Below are 15,968 nucleotides of genomic sequence, written 5' to 3' on the forward strand. Positions count from 1 at the left end.
AAGTGCTCTTCAACAAATAATTTTGGAGCAACAATTGTATTTTGAAAAGTATTAAATATAATTGTAACCTTGTCTTTCCTCTTCTCTTGCACAACTAATTCTTCGTATCCTTCTTATGGGTTAAAAGGAAAAGAGTATGTTGGTATTTTAATTTGTCCCATATGTACCATGTATGTACGCATACCAGTGACACAAATTTGGGGGGTCACAACAGCAACTATCCCAGAGTTTGCATGATAGATTCACCCAAAAGTACAGCTCTCTCCCCCCCTGCTCCCCACCCCAAAAATGCAGTAATTTCCGCAATGTATTATTAATAATTTGTATTTATAATTTTTAATGTTAGCCCCCTCACACACCTCCCCCTCTTTGTTTCTTTGGCGTTCAAGGTATTACGGAGACGATCTGGGAACGCGGCCAGCACGCATGGAATTTGGATCACCATGGCAACTGGATTTCGGGATAGCAACAAACATTGGTGAAAATGAATGCTTCAAATTCATGAGCAGGTCTCTGAGGGCCTGGAAGAGGCAGGAGGAATTTAAAAATAGCAATGAAGGCAGAGGGGAAGGAATAAAAATTTACCAAGAACTTAAGGATTTAAAAAAAAAGGCTGAGAAGAAAAAAAAACAAAACAAAAAAGCAAACTTGTGGATGGTTGGCATGGATAAAATCTTTAGTTTTGTTATTACAATTCACGGTCGACAGTAGATTATAAAAATTCTATCACCCAGACCAGGAATGGCAGACCTTTGACACTTCAGCTGTTGTGAACTATTTTCCCATGATGCTCAGTCAGCCATTAGGGATGTATCATTTATTGTTGACATTCAGTCTAATCTAACAAATCGGCATATTTTTTTTGCATTTTCTTTTCAGTTGACATGCAACAGAAACAGAAAGATCTCTTTTGGTGCAAGACTCATTATTATGAAAACCTGTGTTGACTGATGATTCCAATTTCAGCAACGCATATTCGATTTTTGTATGGTTTTGTATATTTATAATTTATTTTTTTTTTTTTTTTTTTTCTTTTGCATAATTCAGTACCGGAACTCTAAATTGGGAATTGGAGATACCTGACAAGTGAATTCCACATGTCATGCTAAATAACTAAGCTAAGAAAATAAAAAGTTAAGTTGAGTTGGATTCCATTTTCCAATTCAACTATTATGGCCTAACGTGCAAATTCTTATCCACTCTTGACCATTTCTGCCTTAGTCAATGAACCACACAAGGTTCGGTAACAAACAATGAGAATATGGTTACCATTTATGTATGTAATACCAGTAAAATCCGTTACACTGAAAAAGAAACTACTCAGGGATAAATATAAAACTGGATTTGACAGACAGGGGCAATCTGATACAGCAGACTGCGACAGACCAACTCGCAAGCCTGCGTTCTAGAAGGAATTTGGGACAGCTGAAACCAGAGGTGCGGAGAAAGCTGGTTCTATAGGCGAAGAAAGGAAGGTTATGTCAACCAGACAGTTGATTTCAGTGGAAAATGATGGTTTGAGTTGATGAACAGACTCTTAGTTTGGGGGTAATTAAATGTTCTAAAGAAACTGAAGTTCAACAGTTAGAAAGGTGAGGGCAGAGGCTAAGCCCCATGGCAGCCTCTGTAGAACTAAGAATTTGCAAAAAAGGCTTCAACCTTAACCCCTTAAGGACCACATTTATTACTCATTAAGGATCACAATATGGTCCCCGAATACCTTATGCTAGCATGGAATGTTTTGCTTATTTTGCATTTGCAGCTGTATACATCCCTGCATTTGATAAAATAGTGATATAAGACTGTTATATAAGAACTTTAAAGACTGGTTTTCTATAACGAACATGTTCCTGTACAGTCATCACAATGTTGATGGTGATGTCTCGGCACCAACATGAAGTGAAGTCATTCCATAATTATAGGCTATGAGTGGGCATATTTCCTAAGCTTACTCCTGGACTGACCCTCATATAGTCTCATGTCTTTTTGTAATTACATGTTTTATTGAACTTACGCATATTGGTGCAAAAAGAGAATAGCAACCAGAAAATAAGGTTAGTGTGTAAGAGTCTCATGTCTTTTAAATCAAATATATGTCGGTTTTGTAGAATGCAACCACTGTAACCTCTCCCTTGACCATCCCCCTGTATATATTACTTGACAGTCACTGCACAACAAGCATAAGTAAGGAAATAATACTCTTTGTAGAAGTGAAACTTGGAGTTAAGAGCTAATTGTGCAAACATCGTCTAAAACTATCTTCTCCTATCTTGCCACCAGAACCTTTTTCTCGTGAAACACTGGTAGATAGAGGAAGAGGATGTTAGAATGATGATGATGATGATGAAAGTGGACTCTCGTTTCTGGAGGATGCATGTGAAATATGCATTGATAAGGAGAAAAATGTGAAGGACAGCAGAATTATAATATATATAAACTATTTCTCCAGGAAAGATACATTTAGACTTTCATGTGGTCAAACTGTTATCATGAAGGACTTTTTGAATCAGGATTTTCAATGTATTTCTAAAAGCCACAATCAGTCAGTTCTACAGATGGAAACTAGAGACAATAAATAAGGTCTAAAGTAAATGAGTCTGGCAGAAGCATTCCGGGTAAACAGAAATTGAGACATTTAGTTAAGAGGAAAGCCATCAAGAAAGTTTCAGTAGTCCAGGTGGAAGACAATTTCTTCCTACTGCCTACTTTTCATTATTATTAAAATTATTTATAGCGCACCAACAAATTCCACAGCACTGCAATGGGTGGACTAACAGACACGTAGCATTGAAATTAAATGAAAGCATTCAATTTTTTTATTCTTTAGGTGAAGGAAATGGGACCTGTGACAAGACCAATCTCGCCACTGTGCATTGGAGGAGCCTGGTTGCCCGCCTGCTGCCTTTAGACTATGGCCCCATGTTGAAACGCTTGATTTTCCCCTGCAAAGACATGAAAGCCGGGTCATTCGGTGCTTGCCCTGTTTGAGCAGTGATACCCCAGATAGCTATGCCATGGAGCCCATTCATATAATGAAAGGCTTTGGCTCCATGGCAATTGAACTGTAGGTGTGTGGTCTGAGCGCCATTCAGTAATAATGTGCATGGGCGTAGGAACCGGGGGGATGGGGGGCACGCATCCCCCCCAGCAAATCATGCGGGGGGGACAGATTATGGGGAAATCCCCCCCAGCTCCGCCGGCCTCCCTCATGCTGCAGCCACTCTGCAGAGAGCCTCAGGCGGCTGCAGCTTTGCCTGGGCTGGTGCGTCCAAGAGGGCGCACCGCCCAGGCGCAGCATGAGGAGTGGGGCTGACAGGAGGGAAGCGCTCAGCGCTCCCTCCTGTCACTCCCTCACTGTAGCGTGGCCGAGCCCTGTATGGTCCGCGGGTACAGGGAGCATCTGTCTTCTGTACCCGGCCGGACTAACAGGAAGTGCACACTGAGTGTGCACTTCCTTTTAGTCCAGCCGGGTACAGGAAACAAAATCTCCCTGTACCCGCGGACCATACAGGGCACGGCCACGCTACAACAGAGGTAGGGGAGGGGGGAGGAAGAGAATGACAAGGGAGGGAGGGGGAGAAAAAAGAGAGTGACAAGGGAGGGAGGGGGAGAAAAAAGAGAGTGACAAGGGAGGGAGGGGGAGAAAAAAGAGTGACAAGGGAGGGAGGGGGAGAAAGAGTGACAAGGGAGGGAGGGAGAGGGGGGAGAAAGAGTGGCAATGGAGGGAGGGAGAGAGGGGGAGAAAGAGTGACAAGGGAGGGAGGGAGAGGGGGGAGAAGGAGTGACAAGGGAGGGAGAGAGGGGGAGAAAGAGTGACAAGGGAGGGAGGGAGAGAGGGGGAGAAAGAGTAACAAGGGAGGGAGGGAGAGAGGGGGAGAAAGAGTGACAAGGGAGGGAGGGAGGGGGAGAAAGTGACAAGGGAGGAAGGGAGGGAGGGGGAGAAAGAGTGACAAGGGAGTGAGGGAGGGGGAGAAAGAGTGACAAGGGAGGGAGGGAGGGGGAGAAAGAGTGACAAGGGAGGGAGGGAGGGGGAGAAAGAGTGACGAGGGAGGGAGGGGGAGAAAGAGTGACGAGGGAGGGAGGGAGGGGGAGAAAGAGTGACGATGGAGGGAGGGGGAGAAAGAGTGACGAGGGAGGGAGGGGGAGAAAGAGTGACAAGGGAGGGAGGGAGGGGGAGAAAGAGAGTGACGAGGGAGGGAGGGGGAGAAAGAGAGTGACGAGGGAGGGAGGGAGGGGAGAAAGAGAGTGACAAGGGAGGGAGGGGAGAAAGAGAGTGACGAGGGAGGGAGGAAGGGAGGGAGGGAGGGAGGGGGAGAAAGAGAGTGACAAGGGAGGGAGAAAGAGAGTGACAAGGGAGGGAGGGGGAGAAAGAGAGTGACAAGGGGGGCAGAGGGGGAGAGAGTGACAAGGGAGGGAGGGGGAGTAAGAAAGTGACAAGGGAGATAGGGAGGGGGAGAAAGAGTGACAAGGGAGGGGGAGAAAGAGTGACAAGGGAGGGAGGGAGGGGGAGAAAGAGTGACAAGGGAGTGAGGGAGGGGGAGAAAGAGTGACAAGGGAGGGAGGGAGGGGAGAAAGAGTGACGAGGGAGGGAGGGAGGGGGAGAAAGAGTGACGAGGGAGGGGGAGAAAGAGAGTGACGAGGGAGGGAGGGAGGGGAGAAAGAGAGTGACAAGGGAGGGAGGGAGGGGAGAAAGAGAGTGACAAGGGAGGGAGGGAGGGAGGGGAGAAAGAGAGTGACGAGGGAGGGAGGGAGGGAGGGAGGGGGAGAAAGAGAGTGACAAGGGAGGGAGAAAGAGAGTGACAAGGGAGGGAGGGGGAGAAAGAGAGTGACAAGGGGGACAGAGGGGGAGAGAGTGACAAGGGAGGGAGGGGGAGTAAGAAAGTGACAAGGGAGATAGGGAGGGGGAGAAAGAGTGACAAGGGAGGGGGAGAAAGAGTGACAAGGGAGGGAGGGAGGGGGATAAAGAAAGTGACAAGGGAGGGAGGGGGAGAAAGAAAGTGACAAGGGAGGGAGGGAGGGGGAGAAAGAGAGTGACAAGGGAGGGAGAGAGATTGACATCCATCACACACATACACAATCATGCAACCCTTACACACACAGAAACACACAATGCATTCCTTACACACACTCAATGCACCCCATGCACACACACACACACACAATCACACAATCATGCAACCCTTACACACACAGAAACACACAATGCATTCCTTACACACACTCAATGCACCCATGCACACACTCAATGCACCCCTTACAGACGCACACACTGCATCCCGTACATACACAGAAACACACCTTGCAGCCCTTACACATACAAACACAGATTCACACAATGCATTCCTTACACACATATCAGGACATCCCCTACACACTCCACCCCCGTGAACAAACTCATTGGTGGAACATAAAGGTGGACCCTGGGACTCATACCTTGAGCTGTGTAAAGGGCCCCCAAAAAATGGAGCTGCTTCCCGTTCTCCCAGAACATTGATTTTTGTGACCACAGTTACAAACAGCCTCCAGAGAGCCTGTTCTACACCAGACCAGTGGAGCCAGACTGCAGCTAGAGCCCATCATCATCCTCATCTGGTTGTAAGTAGGCAATCTAGCATATTATTTGTGGCACTAATCTCTAATTTACCTCACATTAAAGAAACACTATAGTCCCCAGAAGCACTGCAGCTTAATGTTAAGTAACAGAGCTTTCAAGACTTGTGTCTAGTACTTGGAGAATAAATCGGACATATCCGGGAATTGGAATGAACGTGAATTATCAAATCTAAATATTCACTCGTGCAGCAGACAACTCGGACAAGAAGTTTAATATAATTTCAATAAATCGGATTGAAACTTTCAAGGGTTGGAGGATGGAATATTTTAGTATTTCCTTAAAAGTACAATGAGTAATAGACTTTAGCTCCATTGTCAAGGAGATATGTTGCTATTTTGTATTGTTTTCTGGGCTAAGAGAAGACATATGGTAACATTGATTGTTACCAGGTTCTGCTCTTTCTTGTAAGGACGGCTGCTCTAGCATCAGTATTGTATAAAGGTAGAATACACCCCCTCCGCAAGAAACAGAGGGAGATTTATAAAAGCAGCACTGAAATTTTAAGTCTAATTTTCAAAGAATTTCCAGCAAAATGTATTAAATCTGTTGTGTTTTTAATTTATTTTTTTTATTCTGCTCGTATCGCGTCGTAAAACAAAGATTTTAACTTGGACAAACCAGCCCAAACAAATTTTTGTGCAAGTCTAAAATCCACTTTGAAGAAAAATGCCGCAGTTGATCTGATAACAATAGTGTCTGACCCAATATGGCTGCTCAGCCAGATAAACAAGTAAAAAAATCAACATACGTGATTTACAGAAGATTGTAAGCTAATTCGAGCAGGACCCTCTAAACAAGGACCTCCTGGCAGTATGTGTAGTTGGGTGGTTTGTCTCATTTGTTGCCAAATTCTTACCTTTAAAACATTGTAAAGCACTGAATACTGAAAAAATATACATAGATATCATTACATTTTAATAAATGTAAAAAAACTGTCAAAAAATGAAAATTTTAAAATTTGTAGCAGTTGTCTTTAAAGACAGTAATCTCATTTGATAAGGACTCTATCACCTCTTGCTGTCCTGTTATACTAACCTTGAATCTCCATTGCCTCGATTAGCAATTTAATAAGGTGATAACTAGTGCCAAAGAGCTACTTGTTACTCAGAGATAAAAATGTTACCCTTGTGTCTCAGTTCTGCTCTATAATCAACAGCAGTTATCAAATTTCCCAGTGTTCAGCTTACACAAGGTTTGCTATAACTCCTGCACCATTAGCAAGCATTGAACCACTAGTTATCTATGTGTACATAAGATAAAGTAAGCCTCTGCCCCCTTGTGGCTGTAGTTGTTTAGCAATTCATCGATCAGCATTCTGATTTTGCATGTTTTTGCACAGTAATTTCTTTTTTAAAACGTACTGTGCCTTAAAATAATAGTTGCATTATTCTAGCTATGTGTTATGGCTTAACGAACACACACTTAACTTACTTTTCATTAAAGGAACACACTATGCACCATAACCACTACAATGAGGATTTATTGGGTGCCACAGCATCCCCCTGCATTATCCACAATGTTTAAAACAATGATAAGATGTGAGTGTGGGGCTTAGGTGGCTATCATTGCTATCCAAATTGGAAATATTTGTATGGATAATGCAGAAGCAAGGTTTTTTGTTTTTGTGGGGTTTTTTTTGTGAAAGCACCAATAAGCTACAGCGCTATAGCGGTGTGGGCATGGACTATATACATTGTGTCTTAGTTTTCCACTCTTTTTAGACAGGATCTATAATTAAAAAGGATCTGTGATGTGCAGTCCATTATTCCAAATGTCCACAATAAAAAATATTTTATTTGCAAAACTGATTATTTCTGAAGATGTTTGAAACAGTAAGAGCAAACTACCGGCTAAAGTAAAAAAGCTGTGACAATTAATACATTGAAAAATAACATGGGCACAAAAATAGAGTACTTAGCATTAGGCAATGCTCACATTAAAGCCATTTACAAACGGAAGTGGCAATGGAGTCCATGTCATGTCACTGGGACCTTTGGTTCTGAATAAACAGCACAGTATATAAGACTGGATACATTATTGCCTGCTGAAGAAAGAATATATTTTTCTGTGCATTCAGGGTTCACTGTTATATCCCCAAAATAATGTCCATGTTGCTTAACTCTTTTCAGGTCTTGATATGGTTGGTACCTTTAGATGAGCCGGATTACCCATTAGACAGACTAGGCACTTGCCTGATTTAGATCCTACTCTGCCTGTTAAAAGTCTATCCCTATCTCCTGACTTAAACAGAGAAGCTGAATTCTGGGATCACTGGGATCAGTCGGTTCTGTGCATTGCCCCTCACATTGAGACACATTAATCCCCTGGTGGAAGAAGATTGAACAGGACTAGGACCAGAATAGTCAACTCATAAATGACACACACACACACACACTGCTACCTACACTGTTGCACACACACACACACACACACACACAAACACACACGCATACTGTTACTCATATTGCTGTTCACATTGGTACACACACGCTCTGCTACCTACACTGTTCACACACACTATTACACAATGCTGCTACTAACTACAATGTTACACAAACACACACTGCTACCAACACTGTACACACACTGCTGTACATACTGCTACTGCTCACACTGTTGCACACACAAACACACATACTGTTACCCACACTATACACACACTGCTACATGCACACCACTACACACTGTTACAAATACACACTAGTGCACACAAGTGCTCACATACACAGACATGCATAAACACATAGACATGCAGTTACACATACATATACACATACATACACACATACATAATCACTCTGTATCTGTGTATATATAACAATATATATATATATATATATATTTTATTAGTTTGGAGGTGGAATTGGATGGCGCTTGAGAATTCTGTGCCTACATGCATCACCGTTCCTTAGGCCTCACTTAATACATCCAGATCCAAGCAATACTGCATACTGGATATTCTCTAAGCATCATTTGTGACACTTACATTAAGCATCTCTACAGAAGCCAAAATAGCAATGAGCTTAATGCAGCACAGTAAAAAAATAATTTTACATGAACTGGAAACAAAAATATCCGATCTCAAAACCAGGTGTTGAACTTAACAAAGATGAAACAGTACACTCCAACAAAACTATCTTTCCACCCAAACCAGAATTATTCACATAACAAGTTAACAATGGTAAATACTTGCTATGTTTAATAAAAAAACAATTCCTGGTGTTGTGTGCTGTACAAAACTATATAAAAATCTTGGACAACACATTTAATTTGAGTGTTTTTTTTGTTTTTTTTTTACTTTTTCATTTTCCAAGGCTCGCTTAGTGAAGTTCCAAATGAAATTTAGTATGGCAGTAAATTCCATTTCAGAATTCCATGCTGACCTCAGTGCATAAGCGATCCTCAGTGGGTAATGAAAGCATCAAACTGTAGTAATGGCTATGTGATGGTGTAATGGATCGACGTGCCCTAATGTAGGGTAATGTATTTTTGTTAGAAATTCCTATAACTCTCCTTTTCTCAAGGCGCCTCTCCAATTACACCTTACATTCCCTTTCTGAATTTGCTCGTCACCACTTCCTCTGCAAGGAAATTCCATAGTGTGATCACTATTTGGATAGAAATAGTCTTTTTTTCCATGCCACTAATTACCACATCGCTCACATCTACCCAGATGTATATGTTGACATCCATTACGGTGTGTTAACTCTTTTACATCTATATGTATAATGTCTCTCCATCTGTTGTTGACTTTAACATTATTTAGCTTTTTTTTCTTCTCGTTTTCCTAAGCTTCCCCTTATCCACCCATATAATGTTATTAGGGGCTAGAACTTGTAAAAGTATCAGAATGTTGCACCCATCCATGAATACAGCTTGAAACAAAAGGTTTCACAAGTCCAGAATCACTTCCCCCTTTCAAGAATTCCATGAATGTGATAATGTCAAACCAGTCTCTTATCTACCATAACCACAAGGCTGACTTCCTTACATAATACTAATCATGATAAGTAGAGTGCAATGTGCAGATTACTGAGAAATGAAACGTTTAGAGTAAATATCCAACCATTCACCTTAATTTGTTAAAATGCAGAGCACCCATTGTAATTATCAATTAGCCAAACTATGAACACTAAAAATAAAAATCATATAATACAACATTAAATAGTCTATATTTTTGGGTGGAGTTTGGACATCGAGGCGAGCAGCTGCATGCCGTGTGAGCTCTCGCTCAAGCCGACTATTTTCGGGGTAATACCCCCATTTCCAGCCTGAAGCCATGCAATCCCCCACATAACACTACCTGGGGGCCCGACGTGGACCATATTGATCCCACACTCGAGATCCTGAGATGCCGGGAGACCCCACAGACAAGCCGCGGCCTGCAAGTGACTGGGCTGGGGGAAAGGAAGGCGATTTCCCCGCTCTCCGGTTACTGAACGGAACAGCCTCACTCCTCCCCTCCCTGGACCAGAGGAGGTTATCCCGGTCCCCACTGGACTGCTTAAACCACATTCAGTGGACACTCACCTGTACGCAACTAGAGCCCTCAAAATGGTGGACAAGCATCCTCCAGTGGAGCAGACTTTAATACCGTCTGGTAGTTTCTCCGTGGAACGCTCTCTACAGAAATTGGATGCAATCTTCACCAGCTTCTGGGCTAAACTGGAAGCATGAGCAGCAGCTTCACCTACCCAACAAGAGAGCACTGAACAGCAAGTCGACTAACGCCAATCCAGAGGATCCCCTCAGTGCATTGAAGGCAAGCAAGCCTGGTGTCACCCAGGGCTCAGCCCCACCATGTCCACAACATCAGCGACGGCATGCTGTCCACACGATAGGAGCCCATTGCTACAGCCCATATGGGAGGGACTTGGTTTCTTTGTACCACCAGGCCCATAGAAAGGAGGCACTAGCCACCGCACCGGCCTAGACCAAGAGGGATACCCTCACTCAATGCAACCCCAGCAGTCTACCCAGCAAAATCTATGCTGGCTTATCAGGCCGACCAAGTGTAGTAATCTGATGAAACACTGGCCACTAGACTCCAGTAGTCTATTCATGATGGACTGGAACCACGTGGCCTGTGGAGCTGCCATTTTGGGCTAGATCACGCTGCTTATGATGACCTGCTGTCTCCTAGCTTTGTTATATTTTCTTTTCTTTTATGTTGTGTGCTCTGTGTCTCACAGACTCTGATTGCTGTCCCTGCGGAAATCCAATCCTAGCCATATGTTTTATGAGCATATCATACTTGTGTTTGATAATTTAAGATCTGTGCAGGTGCTTTTAATGCCATGATTGTTTCCTTCTGTTTATATTGGTATAATGCACGTTTTAGCAAGATCACATCTCAGTTACTTGCCAGACTAGATACCTTACCAACAAATGCTTGAATTTAACCAGCCTGAGCATGTCGTACTTTTTTTTTTATAATTTAAAAATACGTGCAGATGATTCTAATGCCATGATTGTTTCCTTCTGTTTAATTCTCCTGTTCTTGCATTTGGTGTCGCGGCAGCATTTGTGTTATCTTGTGCACATCAAAAATAAAGAATTAAAAAAATAAAATAAAGATAGCCTATATAAGACTCCAAACTTTTAGTAAAAACTAGTATTACTGGCATCAAGTAAAATGTGATTGGCCGTCTTATAAAATACTTTAGGTGGAAAACTGAATACTTAATTAGTACATTAACTACAGGTAGAATTCCAATGGCTAATTAATTGTTCTTTTCTGAGACGTTACGGTAAGATTTTTTAGTGCAGTTGATTTAATGCTGGGTCAACTTTAAGTGTTGTGCAAGCCGAGGTATTAAGATGTCAAGTTTGCAAGTTGCACGTCATTGAAGTTATGATTAACTTTCTCATCAGTGATTATGTAACACAAACAGTACTTAAGTAAATGTTAATTACATGATTTAAAAGCTGCTGGTAATGTGTTATAACACTATCAGAGAGAGAGAGAGAAATAAATACCTCTTTTAAGAGGAAGTTGTAAAGGCTAACTCCGTAAATAAATAAATAAAAAAAAATGATTGCAATGTACATAAAATTAAAACTTTGGCAGTAGAACAAGAAAACATTTGTGAGTAAACGTGAGAATCCAGTTGTTACTGAAATGATCCATCTTTTTAATGGGCAGGGAATGGAGAGAGAGGCTGACAAGATATAAAAAAATAATTGCACTAATATATTTATTTGAATAATAGCAAAATACACAATAGTTTGTTTCAAAGCACACAAAGATTGACATTCTGTTTATCACGTCATAATATATCATCAATGTAACCATTTAAAGTACCACTATAGGCACCCAGACCACTTCAGCTTAATGAAGTGGTCTGGGTGCCGGGTCCCTCTAGGATTAACCCTTTCTGCTGTAAACATAGCAGTTTCTTACTTTAGGGTTAATCCAGCCTCTAGTGGCTGTCTCACTGACAGCCGCTAGAGGCGCTTCCGCGCTTCTCACAGTGATTTTCACAGTGAGAAGACGCCATTGTCCATAGGAAGCATTGAGAATGCTTTCCTATGAGACTGGCTGAATGCGCACGAGGCTCTTGCCGCGCATGCGCATTCAGCCGATGACGGGGAAAGGAGGCGGAGAGTCCCCACGGCCGAGGTATGTTTTCCTGGCACTATAGTGGTCCTTTAACTTATACTGAAAATTGAGTCTAATAACCACAACAAACATATACAAAATGATACAAAAAATCTAAATTTCTAATGCTTGGCCAGTAATCTGAAACTGTGGGCTATTCAATGCTTCAGTTTTCCAAAATGGAGAATCCTGTATGGAAAAGAATAGGCTATTTTATTTTTTTTATCTTGGAAACAGAAGCAAGAGACCTGTGGATAGCTAGGGACTGAGGCTCTACGGTGATAGAAATACAGGTTTGTATTCCTAATACTATTGTATTTCTTTAAGGCAAGGCGCTGACCACTAAAAAACTGAAGACTAATATTTTTCTATAAACAACTTTTTAAACTGCAGGACAAAGTACTGAAGAGAGGCATACAGGATTCCCAGTTTGGGAACAAATTGCAACAGTGCATCAAATCCAGACGAGTGTCAAATAAATACAGAATGTGAACATCGAATTTACAATAGAAATTTGAAAAAGGTCTTGAAAACGGGAGAGTTAACATAAATAGCCATAACTCACTCCTTTCATTGTTAAAATCATGTTATTCATCAGCAGACTGAGCCTGCCTTCCTGAGTGTCTGCCTGTAAAGGACTCCTGAGTGTCCACCCCATTGGCAGCAGCCTTTCAAACTAAGTTCTAGTATCTGTCTAGGAAAAGGCCCATTCAATTACCAAAGTGGGATATGATAAGAAAAAGGTGGCAATTTTCATGTTTCATTCTGCTAGTCAAAGATTTTGCACAAATTGCATGTTACCGTGTTCCGTTGGGATAATTAACAGCAGATAATTTCACCCACGAATGCCAGCATACTGCGGCAGTAAGAATCTGCCGGTGAAATGTGTATCTAAGTTTACGCGCAAGTAGTAGATAGCCTTGTGATTCCTTAATAGCTGATACATAAAGTGCTCTTTATCTCTCCATTTGAGTAACATTCTTCTACAAGCAGTTATCACGGCCTTGCAGGATAGCACAGAGGCTGTGTGATGTATGGAAAAAAAAGGACTGGATGTCCTTCATCCTGTAATATATTATCTTTATTTTACCGTTCACTGCGATCAGACATTTTTCACTGTGTCAAAGTCAGCAAAAGTTTAAAAGCGGCACTTCCGGCACAGTGGCAGATCCAGAGCCTGATCTCGGGAGGGGCACTTATAGATTATTTAAAGAAATAATCCATGCACAATAACCACTACAGTAGTGGTTATGGTGCCAGGAGTGCCGCGACCCCCTCCCAGAATAAGTAGTCAAACCATTTAAGAACAGTTTGACAACTCACCTGGGGTTTGCTGGGAAATGGGGCTATTATAGGACATAGGAGCAGTGGTGTGTGTGAGTGGTGCAATGTGTGAGGGGTGCAGTGTGTGTGGGGGGCGGGTGTAGTGTGTAGGGCAATGTGTTAATGTGTATGGTGTGTATGTATGGGGGCAGTGTGTATGGGGGGGCAGTGTATGTGTGTGGGGGCAGTGTGTGTATGGGGGACTGTGTATGTGTGTGGGGGTCAGTGTGTGTATGGGGGACTGTGTATGTGTGTGGGGGCTATGTGTGTATAGGGGGCTGTGTATGTGGGGCAATGTGTGTATGGGGGTAGTGTGTGTATGGGGGCAGTGTATGTGTGTGGGGGGCAGTGGGTGTGTGTGTGGGGCAATGTATGTGTGTGTGGGTACAGTGTGTGTATGGGGGGGCTGTGTATGTGTGTGTGTGGCAATGTGTGTATGGGGGGCTGTGTGTGTGAGGGGGCAGTGTATGTGTGTGTATGGGGGCAGTGTGTGTATGGGGCTGTGTATGTGTGTAGGGGCAGTGTGTGTATAGGGGAGCAGTGTGTGTATGGGGGCTGTGTGTGTGCGTGTGGGGGCAGTGTGTGTATGTGAAGGCAGTGTATGTGTGTCGGGGCAGTGTGTGTATGGGGGCTGTGTATGTGTGTGTGGGGAAATGTGTATGTGTGTTTGGGGCAATGTGTATATGGGGGGCTTTTTTATAAAAAAAAATGTTTTAATAAAAATAAATACATTATGTCCCCTCTCCCTTCTTACCTTTACTGAGAGAGGAGGGCGGACATTTTTCGATTCCTGGTGGTCTGGTGGGGAATCCCTGGTGGTCGCAGAGGTGAGAGTGAACTCTAGCCCGTAGCTCCAGGACTAGAGTTCACTCTTGCAAGATCTGGAGCGTTGCCATAGTAACTTCAGTAACGCTCCGTGCTCGCAAGAATAGGACCCGTAGGAGCTGCAGGCTGAACTCCCGGGTCCTCTCTCCTTCCCTCCCATGCCGGCTGCCAGCACAGTACCTGCGGAACGGGGAAGGAGATCTTTCTGTGAAGGCACATTGCAGGGCTGGCACTTGGACAGTGCCAGCCCTGCATTAGCCGGCAGGGGAGAATCTCGGGGGAGAGGGGCAGTGTCCCACACACATACACTGCCCCCCCCATACACACACTGCCCCCACACACACCATACACATTCACACACTGCACCCCAAACACACATTGCCCCACACACCCTACACATTCACACACTAAACCCCCCCACACACACTGAATCTTTCACACACATTGCACCACTCACACACACCACTGCTCCTATGCCCTACTACAGCCCCATATCCCAGCAGACCCAGGTCAGTTGTCAAACTGGGAGGGGGTCCCTGCAATCCTGGCACCATAACCACTACACAGAGCTGTAGTGGTTATTGTGCATGGATTATTTCTTTAAATAATCTACAAGTGCCCCTCCCGAGATCAGGCTCTTGATCCGCCACTGGTGTGGGGGCAGTGTGTGTATGGGGGGCTGTGTGTGTGTGTGTGGGGGGGGGCAGTGTGTGTGTATGGGTGGGCAGTGTATATGTGTGTGGGGGCAGTGTGTGTATGGGGGCAGTGTATGTGTGTTTGGGGGCAGTGTATGTATAGGGGGCAGTGTATGTGTGTGTGTATGGGGGCCTGTGTGTACATTATGTCCTCCCTCCCTTCTTACCTTTACTGAGGGAGGAGGGAGGACATCTCTCGATCCCTGGTGGTCCGTGGGGAATCCCTGGTGGTCGCAGTGGTGAGAGTGAAGAGATCCGGAGCATTGCAGGCTGAGCTTCCAAGCTCCAGCTGCCAGTACGGTGCCTGCGGACCGGGGAGGGAGATCTCTGATCTCCGCTCAGGTCCATGAAGGCCCATTGCAGGGCAGGCACTTGGACAGTGCCAGCCCTGCATTAGCCGGCAGGGGAGAGCCTCGGAGGGGGGGGGGGGGGGGAGGGGAGGGGCATTGCCAGTGGTATGGGAACAGGCAATCGCAAAGCTATGCCACCATTAATTTGCACGTACAACATGCCTCATATGAATATACAAAATGAGTTTATCTATGTTATAACATGCATTTATACATAAAATATTTGAAGCATGCTGTTGCATCAGAAACGTAGGTATGTATTTGGCAAATAAACCGCCAGCATTCTAAACATAAATATGTAACTATATTATGAAAGCATTCTTCTGATTTTTTGGAATATATTATGTAAGCATATTGTCTCCTCTAAAATGTATGTATTCATATTTGCATTTATTTATTTCCAGGTTATACAGACAGTCTGGGTTTTTCTTCTAAGACTGTCTGTAGCTTCTCTTTTGTTTTTTAGCTTTCATATTTGCAAACGTTTTGTTTTTTTGTATTTGGGGTTTACACCCATGGGGCACACATATTATGACACGTATTACGACACGTAAAATACT

General features: G+C 43.5%; 1 protein-coding gene across 1 annotated transcript in view; it reads right to left on the reverse strand.

The window, feature by feature from the left end:
- The window catches only part of CEP63 (centrosomal protein 63), a 55,843-nt gene extending 40,382 nt beyond the window's left edge, over positions 1–15,461 (reverse strand). Inside the window, exons 1-2 of the mRNA XM_063442246.1 lie at positions 15,437–15,461; positions 15,226–15,390 (exon numbers count right to left, since the gene is read on the reverse strand). The gene's annotated coding sequence lies outside the window, so the exon portion shown is untranslated. The remainder of the gene's footprint in view (positions 1–15,225; positions 15,391–15,436) is intronic.
- Positions 15,462–15,968: the final 507 nt, after the last annotated feature.

The sequence above is a fragment of the Pelobates fuscus genome, chromosome 2, assembly GCF_036172605.1.
Source record: "Pelobates fuscus isolate aPelFus1 chromosome 2, aPelFus1.pri, whole genome shotgun sequence".
In the NCBI taxonomy this organism is placed as follows: domain Eukaryota; kingdom Metazoa; phylum Chordata; class Amphibia; order Anura; family Pelobatidae; genus Pelobates; species Pelobates fuscus.